The sequence below is a fragment of the Ambystoma mexicanum genome, chromosome 1q (assembly GCF_040938575.1).
Source record: "Ambystoma mexicanum isolate Mex_15411 chromosome 1q, UKY_AmexF1_1, whole genome shotgun sequence".
Lineage (NCBI taxonomy): Eukaryota > Metazoa > Chordata > Amphibia > Caudata > Ambystomatidae > Ambystoma > Ambystoma mexicanum.
This window is the reverse complement of record NC_090922.1, coordinates 917,669,342-917,684,937: the sequence shown is the minus strand read 5'-3', so window position 1 is coordinate 917,684,937 and position 15,596 is coordinate 917,669,342.

The following is a 15,596-nucleotide window of genomic DNA, read 5'->3' as shown; positions in this document are numbered from 1 at the left end:
ATAGTAAATGAAGCAGAACTAGCCATGACTGAAGTAGGAAACATCATGTGTCAATATGAGGAATCAGAAGAAAACTTGACACTGCTGAAATCACTACTGAATGATGAGCAACAATGCATGTTCCTAGAAGTAACTAAAGAAATTGAACATGGTTTGCAGCATAAAAGCAAAACTTGTAGCTGTCAAAATGATGAACCTGTAGTCATCTATGTAAGTGGTGAAGCTGGTTCAGGCAAAACATTCCTAATACAAATCATCAGCACATTCCTCCAAAAGTATAACAAACTAGCTTTCAACTGTTGTAACAGCCCCACAGGTTTAACTGCCTACAGCATAGGAGGTGTTACTTTACACCGACTACTGCTACTTCCAGTAGAACACCAAAACAAATTAGAGTACTATTAACTTTCAACAGAAGCTGCTATGGAGCTAAACAGAATTCTGAAACAAATGAAAATGCTCCTAATAGACAAGGTGATCATGGTCTCGAACCTAATGTTGTCTTTGACTCACCTCAGATTGCAAGCGGTCCTTAAAATGTACTACAAAAAACTCTTTGGAGGAAAACACATTATTGTTTTTGGAGATCTCCGACAATTAATGCCAGTGAAAGATTAACCTATTTTTAAAACCTTAGGACACAAACAGGGTGTAACACACTTGGCAGCATATGCAATGTAAATCTCTGGCAACAGTTCCAATACATAAAATATATTCAAAACATGTGTAAGTCTGCAGACCTCACCTATGCTAACATGTAAAAAAGCATTTGGCATGAAACATCTGGCCCAGATGTGATGGAACAATTAGCACGCACAAATGAGAAATGTATGTCCTTAATGCCAGCCCCAGCAAGCTGTAAGCAATTCTGTGAGACAATGTTAAAAAAAGAAATGCAACCAATAATGCATATTAACTCCACAGACATACTGTAAGTGCCCGGCATGACACTATATATGTGTCAACAAGCAACAGCACGACTGAACCATTGTTGGCTTCCAGATATATCCACGTGACAACAACATTCAGTTTGTCAACATCCACTTTGACAAACTTTCAGACGTTAAAAGGAAAGGACACTCAACAGCACGATTACTTCTTTTTGAAGACGTGTATGTACGCAGAGAACAATTCTCTCAGTCTCTTGCATATGCAGTCACTTATCTCAAATGTCAAGGTCTAATCATAGATCAGGCATTGATTGACATTGGCAGCACAGTCTTTAAAGAAGGTATGAGTTACATAGCACTGTCACGTGTATGTACGGTATAGCGTTCTTTTTACGCAGGATTTTTCGTCGCAGGACTTTTCATCGCCGTTTTTTTATCGGAAAAAAAATTATCGTTTTCTTTTTTGGGGGGGTTTAAAAATTAAATAAATATTTGTGGGTGAAAGGGAATAATAAAAAAAGGGGGGGTTTGGCAGGGTAACCCCCCCAAAAATAAAAAAACGATGAGTTTTTTTCGATAAAAAACAGCAATGAAAAGTCCTGTGATGAAAAATCCCGCGGCAAAATAACGTAGAACCGTATGTACACTCGAAGAACTTTTTTCTAGTAAATTTTGATACAAAGTCAAAGTTGACATTCCTTGCATCTTAGAGTACAACAGACCATGTACACGCTACACACCCCATTTCAATATGTATCCTGTTCTTCAAAAAGTTAAACTTCTTAAAATAAAAGTGATGCAAACAGAATTTATTAGAAATCTCCTAACAGTACCAACAAAGAAAGTGAAAGCAGCTGCTACTTCAAGGAGCACAACCACAAAACTGTGTAGTACAAACACAAGTGCACATCCAACGGCACAAACAAAGAGAAATATGTCTTCTATAAAAAACAAGTGGCGATCCAGCAAATGACCCAGACACAGAACTCTCTGGTCCATTTAAATTTTCCAACACAACTGGTGTAAATTCCTATGCAAATGTACCTACAATCTTCTGTTCCAATTGCCACCAATTGTTGAAAACATTTACTTGAACGGCTCAGACCAGTTGTGTTTGCAAATGCTTCTACTTCATAGAAATGCAACAAACAATCCTGACAACACTTACTGTGTCTCAGGAGTAAGGCAAGAATTGGACTAATGTGCGGGAATGATAAGATTCACCATAAACACACAGGAAGACCCACAATAATTTCTTATGTACTTACTGCAAGTAGTAGAAATCAAAAATATACCTATACATGAAATCTTCAGATTTCATATACGTGGAAACATACAAGCACTCTCTGCAACCATGTTGCGCAGGAGCAAGTCCCTAATGTATGATTTGTGTATGTATCGATACCTAATTGTGAATCCATTACATTTCAGCAGCTGGTGCAAAATGGAAATCATGGCATATTATGTACTATTTGCAATTCAGACAATCGTTCCACCTTACACATAAACTCACTGCCAATATGTAATAGTAATGCGTTTAAGGTACAACGCAGATGGTACCAAAACAGCTGCAAGCTTATTAGCTTCACACACAGGCAAATATCTCTTGGCAAGAAAACCTTCACAACAGTAGGCATAATTTACCACACTGGTTCCACAACCAGTGCAAGTCATATACTGCATACATTAAAAACAGATGTGGTTGGTTTGAATGCAGTGACACTTCCATTACTCTAAAACATAGATTACCAGCCAATCTAATGAATACCTACTTAATATTCCTTAAACCTAAATGTTGTCACTGATCTGTAAAACTGTCATAAGTTAGTGCACGATAGACACCAACAGGTATCTAAGTGCTAAAGAAAATACCCTTCTGACCTGTAAAACTGTTTACGCCAACTGTTTTGTAACTACATCCATAGCACTACAATGCTGTTTGTGAAATGGAAAACATTTTCCATGTGCCAGCAGAAGGACATGTTGTACATTTTTGATGATGCTATACAGTTTTTTCTCCAATGACCAAATGATTATGCACACAGAAAGAACACCTGTACAAAACATGCACTAACGTTGTTCCACCCATAGTACAAATGCAAAACTATCAACTGTTAGAATACACCAACTACTGTCTAACTGCACCCATAACACTGTAACTCTCAAATAGTGAAATAGTTGGAATCCATCATCAGGAATCCAAGTGCTTTAAAACATAACCCTGTAAACTATAACACTATCAACAGTTAGAATACACCAACTGGTATCTAACTGCACCCATAATATTGCAATATCAGTTTCCAATAGTGTAAAGATTGTAATCCCCCAACAGAAATGAAAGTGCTTCAAAACCTACCCTACAAAACGATGAAAGTAGCATCAGTTAGAATACGCCAACTGCTATCTAACTGCATCAATAATACTGCCATATTACTTTCCAATAGTGAACAACTTGAAATAGACCAACAGGAATGAAAGGGCTTCAAAACATACCCTGCAAAACTTTAAAACAGTCAACACTTAGAATACGACATCTGGTATCTAACTGCAGCTATAATACTGCAATCTTCTTTTCCAATAGTGGAAAAATTAAAATCCACCAGCAAGAATGAAAGTGCTTCAAAACATACCATTCAAGACTCAAACTATCAACAGTTAGAATACGCCAACTGGTATCTGGCTACACACATTGCACTGCAATATTACTTCCAATAGTGAAGCAGTTAAAATCCACCAAAAGGAATAAAAGTGCTTCAAAACATACCCTTGAAAACCGTAAAACTATCAAGAGTTAGAATACGCCAACTGGTATCTAACTGCACCCATAATACTACAATATTAGTTTCCAACAGTAAAATACTTCGAATGCACCAGCTGGAATCAAACTGCATCAAAGGATAGTCTTAAAAATTGCAAAACTATAAACAGTTAGAATATGCCAAATGCCACCAGAACTTTCAAAAAGCAAAACACGTACACCATTTCAATTCCTCCTACTGCAACAGTGCTTGTAACAGCAAATGCACTTATTTGTGCACCTTAAACATTCTTGTAAGTACTGCACACTTCAAACAAACATAGTGTGACAGGTAACGTCAAATGAATGTACTCTTTTTTTTTTATCCAACATGGATTTTTTTGCCACAGACCCAATGATTATGCAACCAAACACAGCAACTGTGCAAAATGCCAGTAATGTTGTTTGAAGCACAGTACTTGTAATGTACTAATTGTAAGGGTCTAAAAAGTACATGAATATGTGAGATTGTGTGCAATGCGACATAGTGAAGTACCTTACCTAACATATTATGCTATGGTTTTTCACAGAGAAAGAAGCAAATATTTCTCTTGCATTACCGTGTACAACAAAGTCAATCTGTGCCCACAATGGTACATCAATGAAAAGTATGATTTGCACTTCAATGGTATTGTGTTACTGTGTTCCAAACAGTATAAACTGCCTATACATTATGTATAAAGACTGAAAAGAAAAGGTTGGGCTGGAAGCAGTCCAGAATACAGCAGCACTCAAGCTGTCATATGAAAATATTTGAACGTAATCCCAGGATTAGCTGCAGATGATAGTCATTTATTGAAACATCATCGTGGACAGAAGGGCAGCAAAAAAAAGAACAAAACAATGTGTTTCAGCCTGAACGGGCTTTGTCGGGTTTGGTGTACAATGACTATACAAATATTATAGTAATGGTTCTTTCTAATGGCCATATTCCATTTCTGTACACATATTATTACAATGCTTGCAGCCAGTGGCCAGATTCTTGGGTGCAGGGCGGTATTATGCCGTGGTGGTTGTGGCCAGTCCCTAGACTCTAGGGACTGGCCACAACCACCACACCATAATACGGCCATACACCCAAGAGTCTGGTCACTGGCCACAACCAACACACGACAATTTACCCTTAACTTCCCAATTTAAATACCATCTGCAGATATCAAAGTAGACAGCCAACCCTATTTTCCACCAATAGCAATATCACCATATCATCTAGATTTCCATCCCCTACTCTAACAAGCCCTCTTGCAGTCACCAAATAACCCCAAACATGTTTCTCCAATTGGCCACCAAACACTCCCTACTGCAATAGTTGTGGCCAAATTCTTGGTTGCATGGTCATATGATAAATGCAGTAGCTGTGCCAGTGCCTATATTCTTGGGTGCATGACCTATTTTTAACCTATGCAAGCATCCTCATATCATCTACTTTCCACTCCCCTACACTAATGAAGCCTGCCTGCAGTCACCACATAAGCCGTCCGCCCAAGACCATGTCCGCGGACTGCTGTGCTCTGTACGTTCTTCTTCCACCTAAACAAACCTAAACAAATACATGATATCAACCATCGTTCACTCCCCACCTTCCCAGCCCCTCTTCCCAGCAACAAATGCCCCAAAACAAGTTTGCCAGCCATGTTCCCCGCTGTGCTGTCTGTGGACAGCCGCAGATATCCGCAGATAGAAAATGGCGATGGCGTTTTGAAAAATATGATGCACATCACGCTTTTCACCAACCAATCTTTGAGAGTGTTGGGTGTCCGCAGACATCACACCCTCCCCGGACCAATAGGAGTCCTCTACGTGAAGCGAACAGGGAAATGGGTCCATGGAGCGGACCCAGATATCACACATTTTTTGGGACCTACATTTAGCGTGTTTTAAAGAAAACTACTGGACGGATTTACACCATATTTACAAAAGCATGCTTTCGGGACCAAACCGCTGCTCCTGCGGCAAATGTGGTGAAAATCCGTCCAGCGGTTTGGGCTATAGGCATGAGCAAATAAATGTTTACATTGCAGCTATGGGGAAAACAAATATTGGGACTCCCCTATAACTTTGTCCCCCCTTGATGAAACCTCGCCAAACTTGCCAACAATATTCTGAGCTGGCCTTACACTTTTTTTTGCAAAGATTGCTAAGGATTTGTCCAGGGGTAGCAAAGTTATAAGCTGCACAAAAAGTGCTCTTCCTATGAGTTGAGCAACTTAACCATAACTACACAGCTGCTACTGCAGGCCGTGTAATAACACATCCTTAACTCACACATTCACACAATAACATCATATTCGTCAGCAAGGGGATTGTTTTCAATTTAAACAAATCTCAATTCCTTGATTAATTCATTTCTACAAAATGTTCAATACTTTTCAACATATTAATACAATTCATATCAGATTGTATGCATGTTTATTATGCCTATCATTATGCCAGATAGAATTACAAAAAAACATTACAGTTGCAATCCAGAATTTATTGTAAGCACAGGCATCATGACAATTCTTCTGTGTACTGTTGTTGACCTGACCTGGCATATGTTTTCTTTGTTTTTATGAGTTACCTTACATAATCAATTGCAAATTGTATGACTTTTCACATAATGTTTCAAAGAAGGTCTGCTGCAATATGCACCGTTTCCATTATCTTCCATATATTCTGATGGAAGGAACTACCCAACCCATCTTGGTTGCTCCAGCACCCTCACAATGTGCAGGCTCCTGGTGAATATTTATGTTTTAGAAAATAAATCATCAACCACCAATGAAACAGTAATATCATATCTGACTGGCTCATTCCACTATGCTATGCCAGCCCCTGAAAAGATGAAGCACAGAATAAGCCAATGTCAAGTAGTATCTGTTTTAAATACATCATCCTGTGTATAAGGGTTGCATTTATAACTATTTAAGCTGGCCCTCATCCTCCTCCTTTACCTGATCCACTCACATGTGTTATACCAGCTGCCTCTCCACCTACCCTAGAACCCTGTGTTCCACATTCCCCTTCCCCTCCTCCTCCCACCCTGGACACGCCTCCTCATGTTCATCCTGCTGCTGTCTCTCCTACCCCTTCACAGCATTTGCCTCACAATGTTCATCATCCGGCTGACCTCCTGCGTGCATCTGCCTCCTAGTGTTGCACTTCCTGCTCCTATCTCCTCTTTTCTCTTTCCCTGCCTCCCACTCATTGTTCTCCACCTTTCCATCATCCACCTACCACAATAGCACCTTGTCCAGACCACTATTGCCTTATTTAGTCACCAAGCCATTTCCACAACTTACTCCCCATCTTTTGAGGAAGTGCCCCCAATAACTCCACCCTATTGTGTACCTGAATTAATTTCAACTAATACCTGCACTCTTGTCTCTTCTCAGTTAGCTGTGCATAGTCTCTGACCACAACTTCAATAGTAGTAGTAGTAGTAGAAATAGTCATAATGGTGGTAGCAGTAGTAGTGGTAGTAGTAGTTGCAGTTGCAGTTCTTCTAAATCACTACTGCTACCACCTAAGTGGATTCCTGCTACCAAAGAGCTCTGGGGTAACCTTTGGGAAAATAACTACCAGGGAAAATTAATGAAAGCAGTTTGCAGTCCCTTCCGAAACTCTTTGTGATCTATCTCCGTACTTCAGTGCTGCGCTTCAGCAATAGGTAATTCTATAGTCTGAGTGGCAAGACCAAAAAGGTCCTGTCTTCAGATTTGATTTACATTTCATTTTTGGGGCATGCGGCCTTGTATAGTTTTACAGAGTGTTGATTTTGGCCTGGAATATAGTAATGAAACATGTTTCTCAGAAACTGTGGTTGCTGCACTTGAAGGGGGTCTGATTGACCATAGTGAGGGATTTAAAATGGCCCCGTGTTCAAACTGGAAAACCATGGTCATGTTGCAAAAAGGTTCCCAGTGTGTAGATGATGGCCTAGAAGACAGTATATAAACATACGCACAGTTAAGTGGAGTTGGAACAATTCTAGCAGTAAGTGATACATCAAATACTTCGAAGATTGTTTATAGCTACCAGAGGGATTTCTAAGAGAATTCTGCACATTAAAGGGGGCAACATCCACCTCATAACATTCACTGTTTCCCAGTGGTCGAAGTGCGTGGGAGCAGTGCTCCTCTAATTTTTTTAAATAGGTTTTAGTGTGCCCATACTTTTATTTTCCAAAGTAACCGTTATGGAATGGTTTACTTTTGAAATAAAAGTGTAGGAAGAAATTGAAACTTGCACTTCAGTGCAGTGCACTGAACATTCCCTTAAACAGCAGTTGCATTTGTTTGGGGGTTTGGATTGCGTGTGGGAGGGGCATGGTGATGGGGTTTTTGGGGAGCGGGGGCAGGCCAGCCGGGAACATAGTTCCTCTACTTCTTCTCTTACACTTCGACCACTGCTGCTTCCTCCTCATATGAAGAGATAATGATCAGAAAGGGACCCTGTATGGCTGTTGTTTGCTACCTATGTCCCAATGCTCCAGCCACACGGCTGCCAGACTATTATGCACTGATAAGCCCAGATATGGGTGAAACTAAGTATGCAGTTGTCTGCGGCCTTGAGAAATGTCTGTCTTGGGTTAAATAAGCTAAATATAAAATAGCACTGCCCTTAAAGACAATTTTCTGGAGCACAAGGCTTACATTGTCTTTCTCATGTGGCTCTGAACTGGAGGTGAACTTACAGTGATGGTTACTGGGAGGCGTTGTGGCATGTGTAACTTGGCTTATATGGCGTATTCTTCTTTTATCTTGAAAGAACCGTAGATACAAAATAAAAGCATCAAAAAGAGCAAATGCACATTGTAGATGTGGGTTAAGGGACAGAGATTCCATTATTTTGCTTTTTAGGAGTTGGTGTGAAGGGTAAGAAAAAGGGTTTATTAAAGCTTAAAAGAAAATTCAAAATATTTTCAACAAGAGTTTCTGAACGATTTTCAATTCTTTTAATTTTTCGGGTGAAGTGGGGAAGGATAAAAGGTTAACATATTACCCAACCGAAATTGGATAAAGGGAAGGGTTTCAAATGGCTCCCAAAAGCCATCTTGGCAAAGCTTGCACAATGAAACAAAATTGACACAAACAGGGACTCTAATGTATAAAAGGAATAGGATGAAATGTCCGTATAATAATTACCGACCCCACCAAAAGACCTAAAACACACACCACCAAAAGTTCTAACTACCAAAAGTTCAAAGTTTTCGTGGTATGTGTTTAGGTGTTTTGGTGGGATCGCTATGATTTAAAAAAAAAAAGAATGATATGGGGGTGTAGTTAGCGGGGGCTGCAGGGGACACCCAGAGCTCTCCCAACAGAACATTAAAAAAAACAGGGGTTGCTGGGGTGTCCCCGGCAACATCCTGCTCACTATACTACACAGTATGGTGAGCGGGGTTTGCGGGGGAAACCCCTGCATGTTCGCATCAGCAATGTACGAACATTTTGTGTTTGTGCATTTCCCATGCGAACATTTCCATCGCAGGAGTTGCAGCTGCGGTGATATCACGTAGATCTGTATAAAAGACAGAAAGGATGAAAGAAAATGGCTAAAGTGCATACTTTCCTGTTGCCCCATGGTCTGTGGAAGCCCTATGCCACAAAAAAAGGCTGCACAACACAAAGAGAAACAAAACGTGAAATGGGGCGTTTAAATGGCCATCAAACCTCCCTCAGGATTCTAGGGCTCTGACTGGCTTACCAAATCTCGCCAAGTAATTAAGCAGCTCTGATAGTGACACTGAACATGAGCCCACACACAAAGCTCACGCAAGAGTTTTGAACACAATTATGGACTGCCAGTGAATCTTGCACTAGTGAGTTCAGTGAGATGGAAGTCCACTCACCACTACTAATGATGGTGACCACGTTTTCCAACAGTGTGATTTGGCATCAGCCTTCACATGTGTTAACATTTCTGGTCTGTTTTAAATATCTAAGCAAGAACTATTTCATTTAGTTTACCTGAAACATAGTAAGCCGTACTGCATGCTTATCACGAGTCTGTGGGGGTCATCACGAGGTAGGCGGTAAGGGGGTAACGGCACCGATAATGGTGCCGGAGCCGTCAACCCCTTACTGCCTAATTACGAGTTCTGCTCGCGGGATCCGCTAAGGCCACCTGGTAAAACCAGGCATCCTTAGCAGGTCCGTGAGCAGACCAGGGTGCTAACAACGGGCCAGTTATTAATGGGCCCGTTGTTAGCACCCTCCACATTCCCATTGAGCTCTATGGTTGCTCGAAGGGGAATGGGGATGGGTTCCTTGAATGAGGAATTACCGGGCCCTCCAAGGTCGGAATGGCCTGGTAATTCCTCATTCAAGGAACCTGGACCCGGTACCCGGTATGGGGGTATCCATGCCGCAAATAGCAGCAGGGTTACCTGCATACTCGGAATGCCCCCCAATGTTTGCAAGCCATGTTCCTCCTTCTGTAAATCAGTTCTGACTTGTCTCTAATGACAGCCACTAGGACTAATACATGTAAACGGTGTTCTCATCAAACCTTTTTCCAGTGCCTCAGGCCCTAAACACACTTTGCTCAAGGACTTGTTTGCATGGACTTCAGTGATAATATGCATGACACATATTTTCATGACATTCAGTGACGTGGGAACTTCCAGGAATGTTGGGAGTCAAGCATGTTCGGTGGTGATCACACGACTCTTACTAAAGGCTTATAATGTTATTTTTGATTTGCGTTTTAACATGATATGCATGCAGCACACGCACAGTAGTGCGTTAAGGTTTTACAATGCACAGAGAACCTAATGTCTGTGCATGCCTGTGTCTTCCGTTCAGTGAAATAGTTTCAAGCTTGCAAATGATTATATTGAGCTGGGTTGGAGGCATTAAGACAATTGAAGAAACTCGTAAACCGTCACTGATTGTTTTTGCTACAATTGCAGTGACAGTTTTAGTCTCTATTTGTGTATAACGTATTCATATTTTTGTCAAACTTTACATTGAAAGTGAATGTTGACAGTTCAATTGCCCAATTTACTAAATATATTGCAGAGGTTCTACTTCAGTGCACCGCCCAAATGGTAGCTGTTACGTTCTATATCATGTGGTGCCATCAGAATGTGATAGTTCACTGCTTTGTTTTTCTACATCAGGTCAATTTAAAGATCACTATGTCTACTTTCTACTTTATGGGCTGATATGACGTGGTTTTACGTAAAGCGCTGTTCAATGGCGCTGCTTCGTTGAAGCCATTCACATTGTAATGCGAAACATGACATCTAGGAACCGTTAAATGATTTCAATGTTGGAAATGTCACCAAAAAATGCAAACTTTCCATGCATCCTTAATTTCGTTCTATATCGTTTTACATTAATTACCATTAAACAATTGCTAAATAAAGGCGTTGCATTCATCTGGTTGCTAATGAAAATGAAATGGGAAAGATTAAATCATATTTAGTTAAATCCTTTTATGCAAATAAAGCAAGCTGACAGATCAAAATAAGAGCGTGTTTAATTTAAAGTCGTGGCGATGAATGGACCCAAAAACTATTAATGTATTTCTTCAATTTCAAAATTGAAATTTTAATGTTTAGCAAATTAAAGCAGTGCACAGGCTGTCAATGAGATCGACACTCATTTTGAATGCTTTGTTTTTTCATATTCAAGGGCAGCTTTTTTAGTAATTGCACACTATGTTGTAATCGACATGCCCATGACTAAACTACCTGATTTGTGACCAATACTCCTTTGGTTGCTCCTCCATTTACTATAGGATAACTCACTTTTTTGGTGACATTTCAGGTGCTCCAGTGAATCGATTTTTACCTAAAGTTCAGGTGTGCTAATCAGTCTCGCTTTCATAAAGCACCTGGACTAGTTATTTTGGTGAATGACCAACTTCCACGTGTGCAGCGTACACCTATGCACACTTTGTGTTGAGCGCTGTTAAAATGACATACCAGCAGGCCACATAGCTACCTAGCAGGTATACACAGTCAATGAAATTGGCATATCGCATGTTGAAAGCAGGATCCATTTAGTATCCCTTAAACGCCTACTGGTTTAGGATAAATGACTAAATAATATACAATTGTCATCCCATATCTTACTATAACTAAATCAGTTATTCAGGGACTTTGCCTGCTACACCCAAAAACCATGCTGGTTAAAACTGTGTTTATTTTAAACAAAGCAGCTGCAAAGGTAAAACATATATTAGCATACAATTTGGTATGTCATATACTGTAGCAATGTGTCTCATAATTTGATGCCGGACAACTGTTAGCCTAAATCAGCTTTCCTCCAAAGGATGTATATGTAGTATGCACAGAAGCAAGGTGCAATTATCTGTTTATCTTTTTAAATAGGCCCTAGACATATGAACAAACAAATAGCAAATAGACGTGATATAAATAGCAAATTACAATAAATGTATGAAGTGGGGGAAAGCAGGATATGATATAAAAGCCTGCAGCAGCCAACATTTGCTTAATCAGTGCTGTTTTTTTTTAATACAGCAGCTTATTAACACACCCAGGCTTTTTTCAATTGGCTCTCAGGCCCAGTGGCAACATCCTAGCATCCTACAAATTAAATCTCTTGAGCATTGTCATATGATATGAATTGAATTTAAGTAATAGTCAATCTTGAAATAGCTGTTTTAAAAGCTATCTCGATGTTTTGCATACCAGCTGTTTGCTGATTGATGAAATAAACCTGTGCTGAATGCACTCCACTGGTCTAAGACCGATAAGCATGATAATAATAATTGTGGGGAGAAATATAGGCAAATGAAGACTGCCTGAATTCAAAGTGAGAGGAACGGAAAATTACACTGCTTTTTCAAGGGTCACCCATATGATTCAACTGTTTGGAAAAATATTGTGCTGATAAGACATGTGAATAGTTGTCACCTTTTGTGATGGACAGCACCTGACACAAGACATGGGGACTGTCTCAATGTAAAGTTAAAGTTGCAAAAGGAATGCATTGTTTTATTTATTCACATTTTACCATTTACTTGCTTCCTTTAGAGGCAGCTCTGAAAACAGGAGAACAATGAAACTGCAAATCCAAGAAATACCAAGGCCCAAATATGCCAGACATGTCATTCAGCTAACCGGAGAACATAGCCTGTGTTACCAAAATAAACATTACAATGACAAAAAAAAGGTAGTAGGATGTTGTCCAGTATTCTGAGTGTACATGTATATTGTTTTCCAACTGTACATAAAGTGAAGACACTGAATCAACATTCATTTCAAGTCTTTCCAGTGTAATGTTTTGTTTTTCCAACAAATGTCAAATTATAGTACAAAGCTTATAAACATACGTAGACTTCAATAATATCCTACAGTGTAAATATGTTAAAAAACTGTGGATTGTTTTTATTGGTTTGAATAACATAGGCGTCCAAAAAAGCCTGAAATAGGGATGACTTCAAGTTGACCCTGGGTTCACTTTAAACTGAGACGCACCTTTGGGAAACTGCTTTAAAGTGTAAAATGTTAGAAACATGCTCTAGAATCTCAAGAAAATACAATGTGTGGTCTTCTGGGAGATTGCGATCTGGATTGGCTAGATGGTTTGCACTTGTGCCCCTTTTGTTGCTGACCTTAAAAGCAAATGCATCCATTTGCAGTCCCCTCTTGGCCCGGCTCACTCACAAAAACCAAACATGTGTGTTGGTCTAATGTGAGCATGGCAATGGGGCCTGTCAAAGTGCCTGATTAGTCATTGTTTACATATAAACTATGTGCTGAGAACAAGGCCTGCAAGTTGAAATACAGGACATAGCCAATCATGGACTTCCCTTGGTTAAAACACCACATGGGATTTACCACTGATCCCATATGCAAAAGCAACTATTACTCAGAACCATAAGACTTACAGAGAAACCTAACAGTGTGTCTCAAAGCACAGTCTCCGCTTCAATTTAACATAAGATGCACATATCTGTGATTTTTAATTTGTAATTTGTAATTTGTAATTTATTTATAATGCACACCTAACCCAAGGGTAGTCAGGCGCAAAGGCAGCAAGAGGGTTGTAAAACTTAGTTACATACAGTAGGGTGAGGTCCAGCTGCGGTTACAGTGCCGGACGTATCACGCCGAGTAGGAAGGGTAGAACATATACACTATAGGCAATACTATATACATATTTACATTCAATGAGGTAAGGAGCCACGTGAATCATCCGGGCATTGGCATGGTCGTTTTGAGTCAAGAGTTTTGAGCCAGTGGATAGTCCTGGCTCTGAATTGTACGTAGGGTAGGTCCTCCCTACAGGTAGGAGGAAGGGAGTTCCAGAATTGCGCTGCTTTTACTGGAAAGCTGTTACCTCCAGACATAGTACAATTAAACCTGGGCACCAAAAGAAGGTTAGAATTGGCCGTTCTCGAGGGGCGAGAGAGGGTAGGTCTAGTAAATCTGGAGATGAGGTATTGAGGGGCTACTTGGTGGTGGCATTTATGAATCAGAGACACCGATTTAAGGAATATCTTGTCCTTGGTGGATAGCCAATTGACAGATCTTCTGGAATCAGAGATATGGGCTTTCTTCGGGATACTGATGGCCGCTCTAAGGGCATTATTTTGGAGGATTTGGATTTTGTTTGAGATATATTTGTTACAACCTACATATAGAGTGTTACAATAGTCCAACTTGGACAGGATCAGCACCCTGGCCAAGGTGGTACAGTTGGTGGGGGAGAGAAAAGGTTTGGCTGCCCTAATAAGTTTGCAAGTGTATGAGGTGGCGGAGGCCATTGCATTCACTTGTTTGTTGAAGGTAAGGGTGGAATCTAGATAGAATCTGAGGGTTTTAATCTCCTTAGCTACCTTAATCTTGTTATCGTCAATTATGAACGAAGAGTATTTGTGGTCCAGCTTGTTGAGGTAGTGAGCAGAGCCTAGAATAAGGAGTTCCGTCTTGTCATCATTCAGGCATAGACCATGTGAGGCCATCCATGCCTGGATGATGAGGTACACTCTATTAACGAAGGCTAAATCCTTGTCATAATACCCCGACAACGGGATGAGGATCTGGGTATCATCGGCGTAAATGGTGTAGGTGATACCCAGATCTTCTAGGATCATCAAAAAGGGGCTTCGTAAAGATGTTATAGAGTGTAGGGGAGATGCAAGATCCTTGAGGCACGCTGCAAGTGATAGGTGTAGGGTCGGCTGCTGCTGACAGTGAGAAGACCCTCATCGTACGGTTATTAAGGAAGGATTGGATCCAATTGGTTGCTTCTTGAGAGAAGTGGGCAGCTTTTTGTAAGTGGTAGCACAAGATCTCATGGTCGACCAGATCGAAGGCCGCCGAGAGATCGAGGAGTAGCAGTAGTGCTGTCTTACCCTGGTCTGTCAGCTCGTCTATCTGTGCCTTGAGACCTATAAGCGCAGTTTCGGTTCCATGCTGTGGCCTGAAGACCGATTGTCAGACGCCTAGGAGATGGAAGTGCTCACGGTAATGTTGGATCTGTTGGTACGCAATTGGATGGTTTGAGGGTGAGAATAGTATTTTCTACCTCTTTGGGTTGTGCACTGGGGGGGATGATTGAGTCAGATGAACCTTTTTATGGGTGACATTACTTGGCTTAGTGGAGGAGAGCAGAGATTCTTTTTTAATGCTTATCTTAGTCTTAAGGGAGGAGATTTTGTTAGCTAGGGCATTTTGTATGCCCGTGCACCAGTTTTTATCTTTGATACACAAGTCGGGCACTTGGATTGGGGATTCAATCTCTTTAAGTATTGTGAAAAGCTCTCTAGTGTTAGATTTAGCTTGTGAGATTCGCGAACTATAAGACGTTTGTTTGGCCAATATAATTTCTTTTTTATATTGGGAGGCTAGACTGCTCAAGTTTTTTTTGTTATTTTCTGAGGGGTGAGCTCGCCAGATTTTTTCACAGCATCGCTTTTCCTGTCTGAGGGCTTTGAGATGAGGCGAA